Source organism: Musca domestica, unplaced genomic scaffold, assembly GCF_030504385.1.
Source record: "Musca domestica strain aabys unplaced genomic scaffold, Musca_domestica.polishedcontigs.V.1.1 28, whole genome shotgun sequence".
Classification (NCBI taxonomy): domain Eukaryota; kingdom Metazoa; phylum Arthropoda; class Insecta; order Diptera; family Muscidae; genus Musca; species Musca domestica.
The window spans coordinates 8,140,080-8,154,225 of record NW_026712293.1 but is presented as its reverse complement, the minus strand read 5'-3'; positions in this window follow the sequence as shown (position 1 = coordinate 8,154,225).

The following is a 14,146-nucleotide window of genomic DNA, read 5'->3' as shown; positions in this document are numbered from 1 at the left end:
CTCCATATAAATGGTCCAAAAGCTGTGAATGCCAAAAAAGAGTCAAGGTCTTAACGAGTAGTTTTGCATATAAAATGTTCTCCAAGTCAGTTTTTGGTAGAACAAAATATTCAAATTCTTATATTCCACTAGTTGTAAGGACGGAAATCAATCTCTGGAAACCTCCATATAAAATCGTCCAAAAAGCTGTGAATGCCAAATGAAGGTAAATATTCTAACGAGTATTTTGGCATATAAAATGTGCAAGTCTGTTTTTGGTTGAACACAATTTTCAAATTGTTATATTCCACTTATTGTCAGGACGGAAATCAATCTCTGGAAACCTCCATATAAAATCGTCCAAAAAGCTGTGAATGCCAAATGATAGTAAAATTCCTAGGGAGTAGTTTGTCATATAAAATATTTTCGAAGTCAATTTTTGGTAGAACAAAATGTTCATATTCTTATATTTCACTTATGGTCAGGACGGAAATCAGGCTCTGGAAACCTCCATATAAATTCGTCCAAAAAGCTGTGAACGCCAAATGAAAGTGGAAGCTCTTACGAGTATTTTAACATATAAAATGTTCCCCAAATCAGTTTTTGGTAGAACAAAATCTTCAAATTACTGATATTCCACTGGTGGTCAGGACGGTAGTCTAGCTCTGGAAGCCTCCATAAAAAAACGTCCAGAAAAATGTGAATGCCAAATGAAAGTGGAAGCTCTTATGAGTATTTTTGCATATATAATGTTCTCCTAGTCAGTTTTTGGTACAACTAAATTTCAAATTTCTGATATTACAGTGGTGGTCAGGACCGAAATCTGGATCGGGAAGCCTCCATGTAAAAACGTCCAAAAAACTGTGAATGCCAAATGAAAGTGGGAGCTCTTACAAGTATATATGCATATAAAATGTTCTCCAAATCAGTTTTTGGTAGAACAAAATATTCAAATTTCTGATATTCCACTGGTGGTCAGGACGGCAGTCTAGCTCTGGAAGCCTCCATATAAAAACATCCAAAGAACTGTGAATGCCAAATAAGAGTTAAGGTCCTAACGAGTATTTGGCATATAAAATGTTCCGCCACTCAATTTTTTAGTGGAACAAAATTTTGAAATTTCTGATATTCTACTGGTGGTCTGGAAGGAAATCAGAGTCTGGAAAAATCTATATAAAATCATTCAAACAACTGTGAATGCCAAGATAAAATAAAGGTAGCGAGTAGTTTGGCATATAAAATGTTCTCAAAGTCAGTGTTTGTTAGAACAAAATTTTCAAACTCTTATATTTCACTAGTTGTCAGGACGGAAATCAGTCTCTGGAAACCTCTATATAAAATCGTCCAAAAAGCTGTGAATGTGTGAATGAATATAAGTATTTTTGCTTATAAAATATTCTCCAAAATGTTCAAATTTCTGATATTCCACTGGTGCTCAGGACGGCAGTCTAGCTCTGGAAGCCTCCATATAAAAAGGTCCAAAAGATGTGAATGTCAAATGAAAGTGAAAGATCTAACGAGTATTTTGGCATATAAAATGTTCCCCCACTCAATTTTTTAGTAGGACAAAATTTTAAAATTTCTGATATTCTACTGGTGGTCTGGAAGGAAATCAGGCTCTAGAAACCTCTATATAAAATCGTTCAAAAACTGTGAACTCCAAAAGGGATTGAAGGCCTTAACGAGTATTTTGGCATAAAAAATGTTCTCCAAGTCAGTTTTTGGAAGAACAAATTTGCCAATTTTCTTATATTCCACAGGTGGTCAGGACGGAAATCAGTCTCTGGAAACCTCCATATAAAATGGTCCAAAAAGCTGTGAATGCTAAATGAAAGTAACGATTCTAACGAGTATTTTGGCAAAACAAATTTGCCAATTTTCTTATATTCCACAGGTGGTCAGGACGGAAATCAGGCTCTGGAAGCCTCCATGTAAAAAGGTCCAAATAACTGTGAATGCCAAGAGAGAGTAAAGATCTTAGCGAGTATTTTGACATATAAAATGTTTTCCAAGTCAGCCATGTTTTCCAGTTCCAGTCATGTTTTCCAGTTTGTTCCACCAACTGTTCAAATTCTTATATTCCACTTGTGGTCAGGACGGAAATCATGCTCAGGAAACCTCCATATAACATCGTCCAAAAAGCTGTGAATGCCAAATGGAAGTAAAGATTCTAACGAGTATTTGGGCATATATAATTTTTTCCAAGTCAGTACTTGTTGGAACAAAATGTTCAAATTCTTATATTCTACTTGTGGTCAGGACGGAAAGCAGGCTCCATTAAGCTGTGAATGTCAAATGAAAATGGAAGCTCTTACAAGTATTTTTGCATATAAAATGTTCTCCAAATCAGTTTTTGGTAGAACAAAATGTTCAAATTTCTGATATTCCACTGGTGGTCAAGACGGTATCCTAACTCTGGAAGCCTCCATATAAAAACATCCAAAGAACTGTGAATGCCATATAAGATTAAAGGTCCTAACGAGAATTTTGGCATATAAAATGTTCCCCCACTCAATTTCTTAGTAGAAAAAAATTTAAAAATTTCTGATATTCTACTGGTGGTCTGGAAGGAAATCAGGCTCTGGAAACCTACATATAAAATCGTTAAAAAAAAACTGTGAATTCCAAAAGGGATTAAAGGTCTTAACGAGTATTTTGGCATATAAAATGTTCTCCAAATCAGTTTTTGGTAGAACAAATTTGCCAATTTTCATATATTCCACTTTTTGTCAGGACGGAAATCAGGTTCTGGAGGCCTCTGCGTAAAAATGTCCAAAAGCTGTGAATGCCAAATGAGAGTAAAGATTCTAACGAGTATTTTGGCATACAAAATGTGCAAGTCAGTTTTTGGTTGAACAAAATTTTCAAATTGTTATATTCCACTTATTGTCAGGACGGAAATCAGGCTCTGGAAACCTCCATATAAAAACGTCTGAAAAACTGTGAATGCTAAATGAAAGTCTGAGCTCCTATGAGTATTTGTGCATATATAATGTTTTCCAAGTCAATTTTTGGTAGAACAAAATGTTCAAATTTCTGATATTCCACTGGTGGTCAGGACGGTAGTCTAGCTCTGGAAGCCTCCATACAAAAACATCCAAACAACTGTGAATGCCAAATAAGAGTAAAGGTTCTAACGAGTATTTTGGCATTTAAAATGTTCCCCCACTCAATTTTTTAGTAGGACAAAATTTTAAAATTTCTGATATTCTACTGGTGGTCTGGAAGGAAATCAGGCTCTAGAAACCTCTATATAAAATCGTTCAAAAAACTGTGAATTCCAAATAGATTAAAGGTCTTAACCAGTACTTTGGCATATAAAATGTTCTCCAAGTCAGTTTTTGGTAGAACAAAATTTTAAAATTCTTATATTCCACTTTTTGTCAGGACGGAAATCAGTCTCTGGAAACCTACATATAAATCGTCCAAAAAGCTGTGAATGCCAAATGAAAGTAAAGATTCTAACGAGTATTTTGGCATTTAAAATGTTTTCCAAGTCAGTACTCGGTGGAACAAAATGTTCAAATTCTTATATTCCATTTGTGGTCAGGACGGTAGTCTAGCTCTGGAAGCCTCCATATAAAAACATCCATAGAACTGTGAATGCCAAATAAGAGTAAAGATTCTAACGAGCATTTTTGCATATAAAATATGCAAGTCAGTTTTTGGTTGAACACAATTTTCAAATTGTTATATTCCACTTATTGTCAGGACGGAAATCAGGCTCTGGAGACCTCCATTTAAAATCGTCCAAAAAGCTGTGAATGCCAAATGAAAGTGGAAGCTCTTACAAGTATATATGCAACTAAAATGTTCTCCAAATCAGTTTTTGGAAGAACAAAATGTTCAAATTTCTGATATTCCACTGGTGGTAAGGACGGTAGTCTAGCTCTGGAAGCCTCCATACGAAAACATCCAAACAACTGTGAATGCCAAATAAGAGTAAAGGTTCTAACGAGTATTTTGGCATTGAAAATGTTCCCCCACTCAATTTTTTAGTAGAAAAAAATTTAAAAATTTCTGATATTCTACTGGTGTTCTGGAAGGAAATCAGGCTCTGGAAGCCTCCGTGTAAAAAGGTCCAAAAGCTGTGAATGCCAGATAAGAGTAAAGATTCTAACGAGCATTTTGGCATATAAAATGTGCAAGTCAGTTTTTGGTTGAACACAATTTTCAAATTGTTATATTCCACTTATTGTCAGGACGGAAATCAATCTCTGGAAACCTCCATATAAAATCGTCCAAAAAGCTGTGAATGCCAAATGATAGTAAAATTCCTAGGGAGTAGTTTGTCATATAAAATATTTTCGAAGTCAATTTTTGGTAGAACAAAATGTTCATATTCTTATATTTCACTTATGGTCAGGACGGAAATCAGGCTCTGGAAACCTCCATATAAATTCGTCCAAAAAGCTGTGAATGCCAAATAAGAGTAAAGATTATAACGAGTATTTTGGCATATAAAATGTTCTCCAAATCAGTTTTTGGTAGAACAAAATGTTCAAATTTCTGATATTCCACTGGTGGTCAAGACGGTATCCTAACTCTGGAAGCCTCCATATAAAAACATCCAAAGAACTGTGAATGCCATATAAGATTAAAGGTCCTAACGAGAATTTTGGCATATAAAATGTTCCCCCACTCAATTTCTTAGTAGAAAAAAATTTAAAAATTTCTGATATTCTACTGGTGGTCTGGAAGGAAATCAGGCTCTAGAAACCTCTATATAAAATCGTTCAAAAAACTGTGAATTCCAAATAGATTAAAGGTCTTAACCAGTACTTTGGCATATAAAATGTTCTCCAAGTCAGTTTTTGGTAGAAAAAAATTTTCAAATTCTTATATTCCACTTTTTGTCAGGACGGAAATCAGTCTCTGGAAACCTACATATAAATCGTCCAAAAAGCTGTGAATGCCAAATGAAAGTAAAGATTCTAACGAGTATTTTGGCATATCAAATGTTTTCCAAGTCAGTACTCGGTGGAACAAAATGTTCAAATTCTTATATTCCATTTGTGGTCAGGACGGTAGTCTAGCTCTGGAAGCCTCCATATAAAAACATCCAAAGAACTGTGAATGCCAAATGAGAGAAAATGTCCGAGTATTTTGCATATAAAATCTTTTCCAAGTCAGTTTTTGATAGAACAAAATTTTCAAATTCTTATATTCCACTTGTGGTCAGGACGGAAATCAGGCTCTGGAAACCTCTATATAAAATCGTCCAAAAAACTGTGAATGCCAAAAGAGAGTAAAGGTCTTACGAGTATTTTGGCATGTAAAATGTTCTCCAATCAGTTTTTGGTAGAACAAAATTTTAAAATTCTTATATTCCACTTATTGCCAGGACGGAAATCAGGCTCTGGAAACCTTACTATAAAATCGTCCAAAAAGGCTGTGAATGCCAAATAAGAGTAAAGATTATAACGAGTATTTTGGCATATAAAATGTTTTCCAAGACAGTTTTTGGTAGAACAAAATGTTCAAATTCTTATATTCCACTTGTGGTCAGGACGGAAATCAGGCTCTGGAAACCTCCATATAAATTCGTCCAAAAAGCTGTGAATGTTAAATGAAAGTGGAAGCTCTTACGAGTATTGTAACATATAAAATGTTCCCCAAATCAGTTTTTTGTAGAACAAAATCTTCAAATTTCTGATATTCCACTGGTGGTCAGGACGGTAGTCTGGATCGGGAAGCCTCCATGTAAAAACGTCCAAAAAACTGTGAATGCCAAATGAAGGTGGGAGCTCTTACAAGTATATATGCATATAAAATGTTCTCCAAATCAGTTTTTGGTAGAACAAAATATTCAAATTTCTGATATTCCACTGGTGGTCAGGACGGCAGTCTAGCTCTGGAAGCCTCCATATAAAAACGTCCAAAGAACTGTGAATGTCAGAATAAAATGTTCAAATTTCTTATATTTCACTGGTGGTCAGGACGGTAGTCTAGCTATGGAAGACTCCATATAAAAACGTTCCAAGAACTGTGTATGCCAAATAAGAGTAAACGTCCTAACGAGTATTTTGGCATTAAAATGTTTTCCAAGTCAGCATTTGATAGAACAAAATGTTCCAATTTCTGATATTCCACTGGTGTTCAGGACGGAAATCTGGCTCTGCAAGTCTCCATATAAAATGGTCCAAAAGCTGTGAATGCCAAAAAAGAGTAAAGGTCTTAACAGGTAGTTTGGCATATAAAATGTTCTCCAAGTCAGTTTTTGGTACAACAAAATATTCTAATTCTTATATTCCACTAGTTGTCAGGACGGAAATCAATCTCTGGAAACCTCCATATAAAATCGTCCAAAAAGCTGTGTATGCCAAATGAGAGTAAAATTCCTAAAGAGTAATTTGTCATATAAAATATTTTCCAAGTCAATTTTTGGTAGATGTTCATATTCTTATATTTCACTTGTGGTCAGGACGGAAATCAGGCTCTGGAAACCTCCATATAAATTCGTCCAAAAAGCTGTGAATGTTAAATGAAAGTGGAAGCTCTTACGAGTATTTTAACATATAAAATGGTCCCCAAATCAGTTTTTTGTAGAACAAAATCTTCAAATTTCTGATATTCCACTGGTGGTCAGGACGGTAGTCTAGCTCTGGAAGTCTCCATATAAAAACGTCCAAAAAACTGTGAATGCCTAATGAAAGTGGAAGCTCTTATGAGTATTTTGGCATATATAATGTTTTCCAAGTCAGTTTTTGGTACAACTAAATTTCAAATTTCTGATATTACAGTGGTGGTCAGGACCGAAGTCTGGATCGGGAAGCCTCCATGTAAAAACGTCCAAAAAACTGCGAATGCCAAATGAAGGTGGGAGCTCTTACGAGTATTTTAACATATAAAATGGTCCCCAAATCAGTTTTTGGTAGAACAAAATATTCAAATTTCTGATATTCCACTGGTGGTCAGGACGGCAGTCTAGCTCTGGAAGCCTCCATATAAAAACATCCAAAGAACTGTGAATGCCAAATAAGAGTTAAGGTCCTAACGAGTATTTGGCATATAAAATGTTCCGCCACTCAATTTTTTAGTGGAACAAAATTTTGAAATTTCTGATATTCTACTGGTGGTCTGGAAGGAAATCAGAGTCTGGAAAAATCTATATAAAATCATTCAAACAACTGTGAATGCTAAGAGAATAAAGGTCGTAACGAGTAGTTTGGCATATAAAATGTTCTCAAAGTCAGTGTTTGGTAGAACAAAATTTTCAAATTCTTATATTCCACTAGTTGTCAGGACGGAAATCAGTCTCTGGAAACCTCCATATTAATTCGTCCAAAAAACTGTGAATGCCAAATGAAAGTGGAAGCTCTTACGAGTGTTTTAACATATAAAATGTTCCCCAAATCAGTTTTAGAGGAATAAAATGTTCAAATTTCTGATATTCCACTGGTGGTCAGGACGGTAGTCTAGCTCTGGAAGCCTCCATATAAAAACGTCCAAAGAACTGTGAATGTCAAATAAGAGTAAAGGTCCTTACGAGTATTTTGGCATATAAAATGTTTCCCAACTCAATTTTTTAATAGAACAAAAATTTTAGATTTCTGGTATTCCACAGGTCGCCAGGACGGATATCATGCTCTGGAAGCCTGCATATAAAAAGGTCCAAAAGCTGTGAATGTCAAATGATAGTAAAGGTCTTAACGAGTATTTAGGCATATAAAATGTTCTCCAAATCAGTTTTTGGTAGAACAAAATTTTCCAATTTCTGTTATTCCACTGGCGTTAAGGACGGAAATCTGGCTCCGGAAGCCTCCATATAAAATCGTCCAAAAGCTGTGAATGTCAAATGAAAATGTAAGATCTAACGAGTATTTTGGCATATAAAATGTTTCGAACTCAATTTTTTAATAGAACAAAAATTTTAAATTTCTGTTATTCCACAGGTCGCCAGGACGGAAATCATGCTCTGGAAGCCTCTATATAAAAAGGTCTAAAAAACTGTGAATGCCAAATGAAAGTGGGAGCTCCTATGAGTATTTGTGCATATATAATGTTTTCCAAGTCAATTTTTGGTAGAACAAAATGTTCAAATTCTTATATTCCACTTGTGGTCAGGACGCAAATCGCCTCCATATAAAAACGTCTAAAAAACTGTGAATGCCAAATGAAGGTGGGAGCTCCTATGAGTATTTGTGCATATATAATGTTTTCCAAGTCAATTTTTGGTAGAACAAAGTGTTCAAATTCTTATATTCCATTTGTGGTCAGGACGGTAGTCTAGCTCTGGAAGCCTTCATATAAAAGCTTCCAAAGAACTGTGAATGCTAAATAAGAGTAAAGGTGCTAACAAGTATTTTGGCATTTAAAATGTTCCCCCACTCAATTTTTAGTAGAAGCCTCCGTGTAAAATGTTCCAAAAGCTGTGAATGCCAAATAAGAGTAAAGATTCTAACGAGTATTTTGGCATATAAAATGTGCAAGTCTGTTTTTGGTTGAACACAATTTTCAAATTGTTATATTCCACTTATTGTCAGGACGGAAATCAATCTCTGGAAACCTCCATATAAAATCGTCCAAAAAGCTGTGAATGCCAAATGATAGTAAAATTCCTAGGGAGTAGTTTGTCATATAAAATATTTTCGAAGTCAATTTTTGGTAGAACAAAATGTTCATATTCTTATATTTCACTTATGGTCAGGACGGAAATCAGGCTCTGGAAACCTCCATATAAATTCGTCCAAAAAGCTGTGAACGCCAAATGAAAGTGGAAGCTCTTACGAGTATTTTAACATATAAAATGTTCCCCAAATCAGTTTTTGGTAGAACAAAATCTTCAAATTACTGATATTCCACTGGTGGTCAGGACGGTAGTCTAGCTCTGGAAGCCTCCATAAAAAAACGTCCAGAAAAATGTGAATGCCAAATGAAAGTGGAAGCTCTTATGAGTATTTTTGCATATATAATGTTCTCCAAGTCAGTTTTTGGTACAACTAAATTTCAAATTTCTGATATTACAGTGGTGGTTAGGACCGAAATCTGGATCGGGAAGCCCCCATGTAAAAACGTCCAAAAAATTGTGAATGCCAAATGAAAGTGGGAGCTCTTACAAGTATATATGCATATAAAATGTTCTCCAAATCAGTTTTTTGTAGAACAAAATATTAAAATTTCTGATATTCCACTGGTGGCCAGAACGGTAGTCTAGCTTTGGAAGCCTCCATATAAAAACATCCAAAGAACTGTGAATGCCAAATAAGAGTTAAGGTCCTAACGAGTATTTTGGCATATAAAATGTTCCCACTCAAATTTAGTGGAACAACATTTTGAAATTTCTGATATTCTACTGGTGGTCTGGAAGGAAATCAGGGTCTGGAAAAATCTATATAAAATCGTTCAAACAGATGTGAATGCCAGGAGAGAGTAAAGGTCTTAACGAGTAGTTTGGCATATAAAATGTTCTCCAATCAGTTTTTAGTAGAACAAAATTTTAAAATTCTTATGTTCCATTTGTGGTCAGGACGGAAATCAGGCTCTGGAAACCTCTATATAAAATCGTCCAAAAAAACTGTGAATGCCAAAAGAGAGTAAAGGTCTTACGAGTATTTTGGCATATAAAATGTTCTCCAATCAGTTTTTGGTAGAACAAAATTTTAAAATTCTTATATTCCACTTATTGCCAGCACGGAAATCAGGATCTGGAAACCTTCCTATAAAATCGTCCAAAAAGACTGTGAATACCAAATGAGAGTAAAGATCCCAACGAGTATTTTGGCATATAAAATGTTTTCCAAGACAGTTTTTGGTAGAACAAAATTTTCCAATTTCTGTGATTCCACTGGCGTTCAGGACGGAAATCTGGCTCCGGAAGCCTCCATATAAAATCGTCCAAAAGCTGTGAATGTCAAATGAAAATGTAAGATCTAACGAGTAAAATATTTCCCAACTCAATTTTTTAATAGAACAAAAATTTTAAATTTCTGTTATTCCACAGGTCGCTAGGACGGAAATCATGCTCTGGAAGCCTCTATATAAAAAGGTCTAAAAAACTGTGAATGCCAAATGAAAGTGGGAGCTCCTATGAGTATTTGTGCATATATAATGTTTTTCCAAGTCAATTTTTGGTAGAACAAAATGTTCAAATTCTTATATTCCACTTGTGGTCAGGACGCAAATCGCCTCCATATAAAAACGTCTAAAAAACTGTGAATGCCAAATGAAGGTGGGAGCTCCTATGAGTATTTGTGCATATATAATGTTTTCCAAGTCAATTTTTGGTAGAACAAAGTGTTCAAATTCTTATATTCCATTTGTGGTCAGGACGGTAGTCTAGCTCTGGAAGCCTCCATATAAAAGCTTCCAAAGAACTGTGAATGCCAAATAAGAGTAAAGGTGCTAACGAGTATTTTGGCATTTAAAATGTTCCCCCACTCAATTTTTTAGTAGAAAAAAAATTTAAAAATTTCTCATATTCTACTGCTGGTCTGGAAGGAAATCAGGCTCTGGAAGCCTCCGTGTAAAATGTTCCAAAAGCTGTGAATGCCAAATAAGAGTAAAGATTCTAACGAGTATTTTGGGATATAAAATGTGCAAGTTAGTTTTTGGTTGAACACAATTTTCAAATTGTTATATTCCACTTATTGTCAGGACGGAAATCAATCTCTGGAAACCTCCATATAAAATCGTCCAAAAAGCTGTGAATGCCAAATGATAGTAAAATTCCTAGGGAGTAGTTTGTCATATAAAATATTTTCGAAGTCAATTTTTGGTAGAACAAAATGTTCATATTCTTATATTTCACTTATGGTCAGGATGGAAATCAGGCTCTGGAAACCTCCATATAAATTCGTCCAAAAAGCTGTGAACGCCAAATGAAAGTGGAAGCTCTTACGAGTATTTTAACATATAAAATGTTCCCCAAATCAGTTTTTGGTAGAACAAAATCTTTAAATTACTGATATTCCACTGGTGGTCAGGACGGTAGTCTAGCTCTGGAAGCCTCCATATAAAAACGTCCAAAAAACTGTGAACGCCAAATGAAAGTGGAAGCTCTCATGAGTATTTTTGCATATATAATGTTTTCCAAGTCAGTTTTTGGTATAACTAAATTTCAAATTTCTGATATTACAGTGGTGGTTAGGACCGAAATCTGGATCGGGAAGCCCCCATGTAAAAACGTCCAAAAAACTGTGAATGCCAAATGAAAGTGGGAGCTCTTACAAGTATATATGCATATAAAATGTTCTCCAAATCAGTTTTTGGTAGAACAAAATATTCAAATTTTTGATATTCCACTGGTGGTCAGGACGGTAGTCTAGCTCTTTAAGCCTCCATCTAAAAACATCCAAAGAACTGTGAATGCCAAATAAGAGTTAAGGTCCTAACGAGTATTTTGGCATATAAAATGTTCCCCCACTCAAATTTAGTGGAACAAAATTTTGAAATTTCTGATATTCTACTGGTGGTCTGGAAGGAAATCAGGGTCTGGAAAAATCTATATAAAATCGTTCAAACAACTGTGAATGCCAAGAGAGAGTAAAGATCTTAACGAGTAGTTTGGCATATAAAATGCTCCCAAGGTCAGTGTTTGGTGGAAAAAAATTTCAAATTCTTATATTCCATTTGTGGTCAGGACGGAAATCAGGCTCTGGAAACCTCTATATAAAATCGTCCAAAAAAACTGTGAATGCCAAAAGAGAGTAAAGGTCTTACGAGTATTTTGGCATATAAAATGTTCTCCAATCAGTTTTTGGCAGAACAAAATTTTAAAATTCTTATATTCCACTTATTGCCAGCACGGAAATCAGGATCTGGAAACCTTCCTATAAAATCGTCCAAAAAGACTGTGAATGCCAAATGAGAGTAAAGATCCCAACGAGTATTTTGGCATATAAAATGTTTTCCAAGACAGTTTTTGGTAGAACAAAATGTTCACATTCTTATATTCCACTTGTGGTCAGGACGGAAATCAGGCTCTGGAAACCTCCATATAAATTCGTCCAAAAAACTGTGAATGCCAAATGAAAGTGGAAGCTCTTATAAGTATTTTTGCTTATAAAATATTCTCCAAAATGTTCAAATTTCTGATATTCCACTGGTGCTCAGGACGGCAGTCTAGCTCTGGAAGCCTCCATATAAAAAGGTCCAAAAGATGTGAATGTCAAATGAAAGTGAAAGATCTAACGAGTATTTTGGCATATAAAATGTTCCCCCAATCAATTTTTTAGTAAAACAAAATTTTTAAATTCTTGATATTCTACTGGTGGTCTGGACGGAAATCTAGCTCGGAAAGCCTCCACGTAAAAAAGTCCAAAAAACTGTGAATGCCAAATGAAAGTGGAAGCTCTTATGAGTAGCTTTGCATATAAAATGTTCTCCAAATCATTTTTAGAGGAACAAAATTTTCAAATTTCTTATATTCCACTGGTGGTCAGTCCGTAGTCTAGCTCTGGAAGTCTCCATATAAAAACTTCCAAAGAACTGTGAATGCCAAATGAGAGAAAATGTCCGAGTATCTTTTCCAAGTCAGTTTTTGATAGAAAAAAATTTTCAAATTCTTATATTCCATTTGTGGTCAGGACGGAAATCAGGCTCTGGAAACCTCTATTTAAAATCGTCCAAAAAACTGTGAATACCAAAAGAGAGTAAAGGTCTTACGAGTATTTTGGCATATAAAATTTTCTCCAATCAGTTTTTGGTAGAAAAATATATTAAAATTCTTATATTCCACTTATTGCCAGGACGGAAATCGGGCTCTGGAAACCTTACTATAAAATCGTCCAAAAAGGCTGTGAATGCCAAATGAGAGTAAAGATCCTAACGAGTATTTTGGCATATAAAATGTTTTCCAAGACAGTTTTTGGTAGAACAAAATGTTCAAATTCTTATATTCCACTTGTGGTCAGGACGGAAATCAGGCTCTGGAAACCTCCATATAAATTCGTCCAAAAAACTGTGAATGCCAAATGAAAGTGGAAGCTCTTACAAGTATATATGCATATAAAATGTTCTCCAAATCAGTTTTTTGTAGAACAAAATGTTCAAATTTCTGATATTCCACTGGTGGTCAGGACGGTTGTCTAGCTCTGGAAGCCTCCATTTAAAAACGTCCAAAGAACTGTGAATGTCAAATAAGAGTAAAGGTCCTTACGAGTATTTTGGCATATAAAATGTTTCCCAACTCAATTTTTTAATAGAACAAAAATTTTAGATTTCTGGTATTCCACAGGTCGCCAGGACGGATATCATGCTCTGGAAGCCTGCATATAAAAAGGTCCAAAAGCTGTGAATGTCAAATGATAGTAAAGGTCTTAACGAGTATTTAGGCATATAAAATGTTCTCCAAATCAGTTTTTGGTAGAACAAAATTTTCCAATTTCTGTTATTCCACTGGCGTTAAGGACGGAAATCTGGCTCCGGAAGCCTCCATATAAAATCGTCCAAAAAATTGTGAATGTCAAATGAAAATGTAAGATCTAACGAGTATTTTGGCATATAAAATGTTTCGAACTCAATTTTTTAATAGAACAAAAATTTTAAATTTCTGTTATTCCACAGGTCGCCAGGACGGAAATCATGCTCTGGAAGCCTCTATATAAAAAGGTCTAAAAAACTGTGAATGCCAAATGAAAGTGGGAGCTCCTATGAGTATTTGTGCATATATAATGTTTTCCAAGTCAATTTTTGGTAGAACAAAATGTTCAAATTCTTATATTCCACTTGTGGTCAGGACGCAAATCGCCTCCATATAAAAACGTCTAAAAAACTGTTAATGCCAAATGAAGGTGGGAGCTCCTATGAGTATTTGTGCATATATAATGTTTTCCAAGTCAATTTTTGGTAGAACAAAGTGTTCAAATTCTTATATTCCATTTGTGGTCAGGACGGTAGTCTAGCTCTGGAAGCCTCCATATAAAAGCTTCCAAAGAACTGTGAATGCCAAATAAGAGTAAAGGTCCTAACGAGTATTTTGGCATTTAAAATGTTCCCCCACTCAATTTTTTAGTAGAAAAAAAATTTTAAAATTTCTGATATTCTACTGGTGGTCTGGAAGGAAATCAGTCTCTGGAAGCCTCCGTGTAAAATGTTCCAAAAGATGTGAATGACAAATAAGAGTGAAGATTCTAACGAGTATTTTGGCATATAAAATATGCAAGTCAGTTTTTGGTTGAACACAATTTTCAAATTGTTATATTCCACTTATTGTCAGGACGGAAAT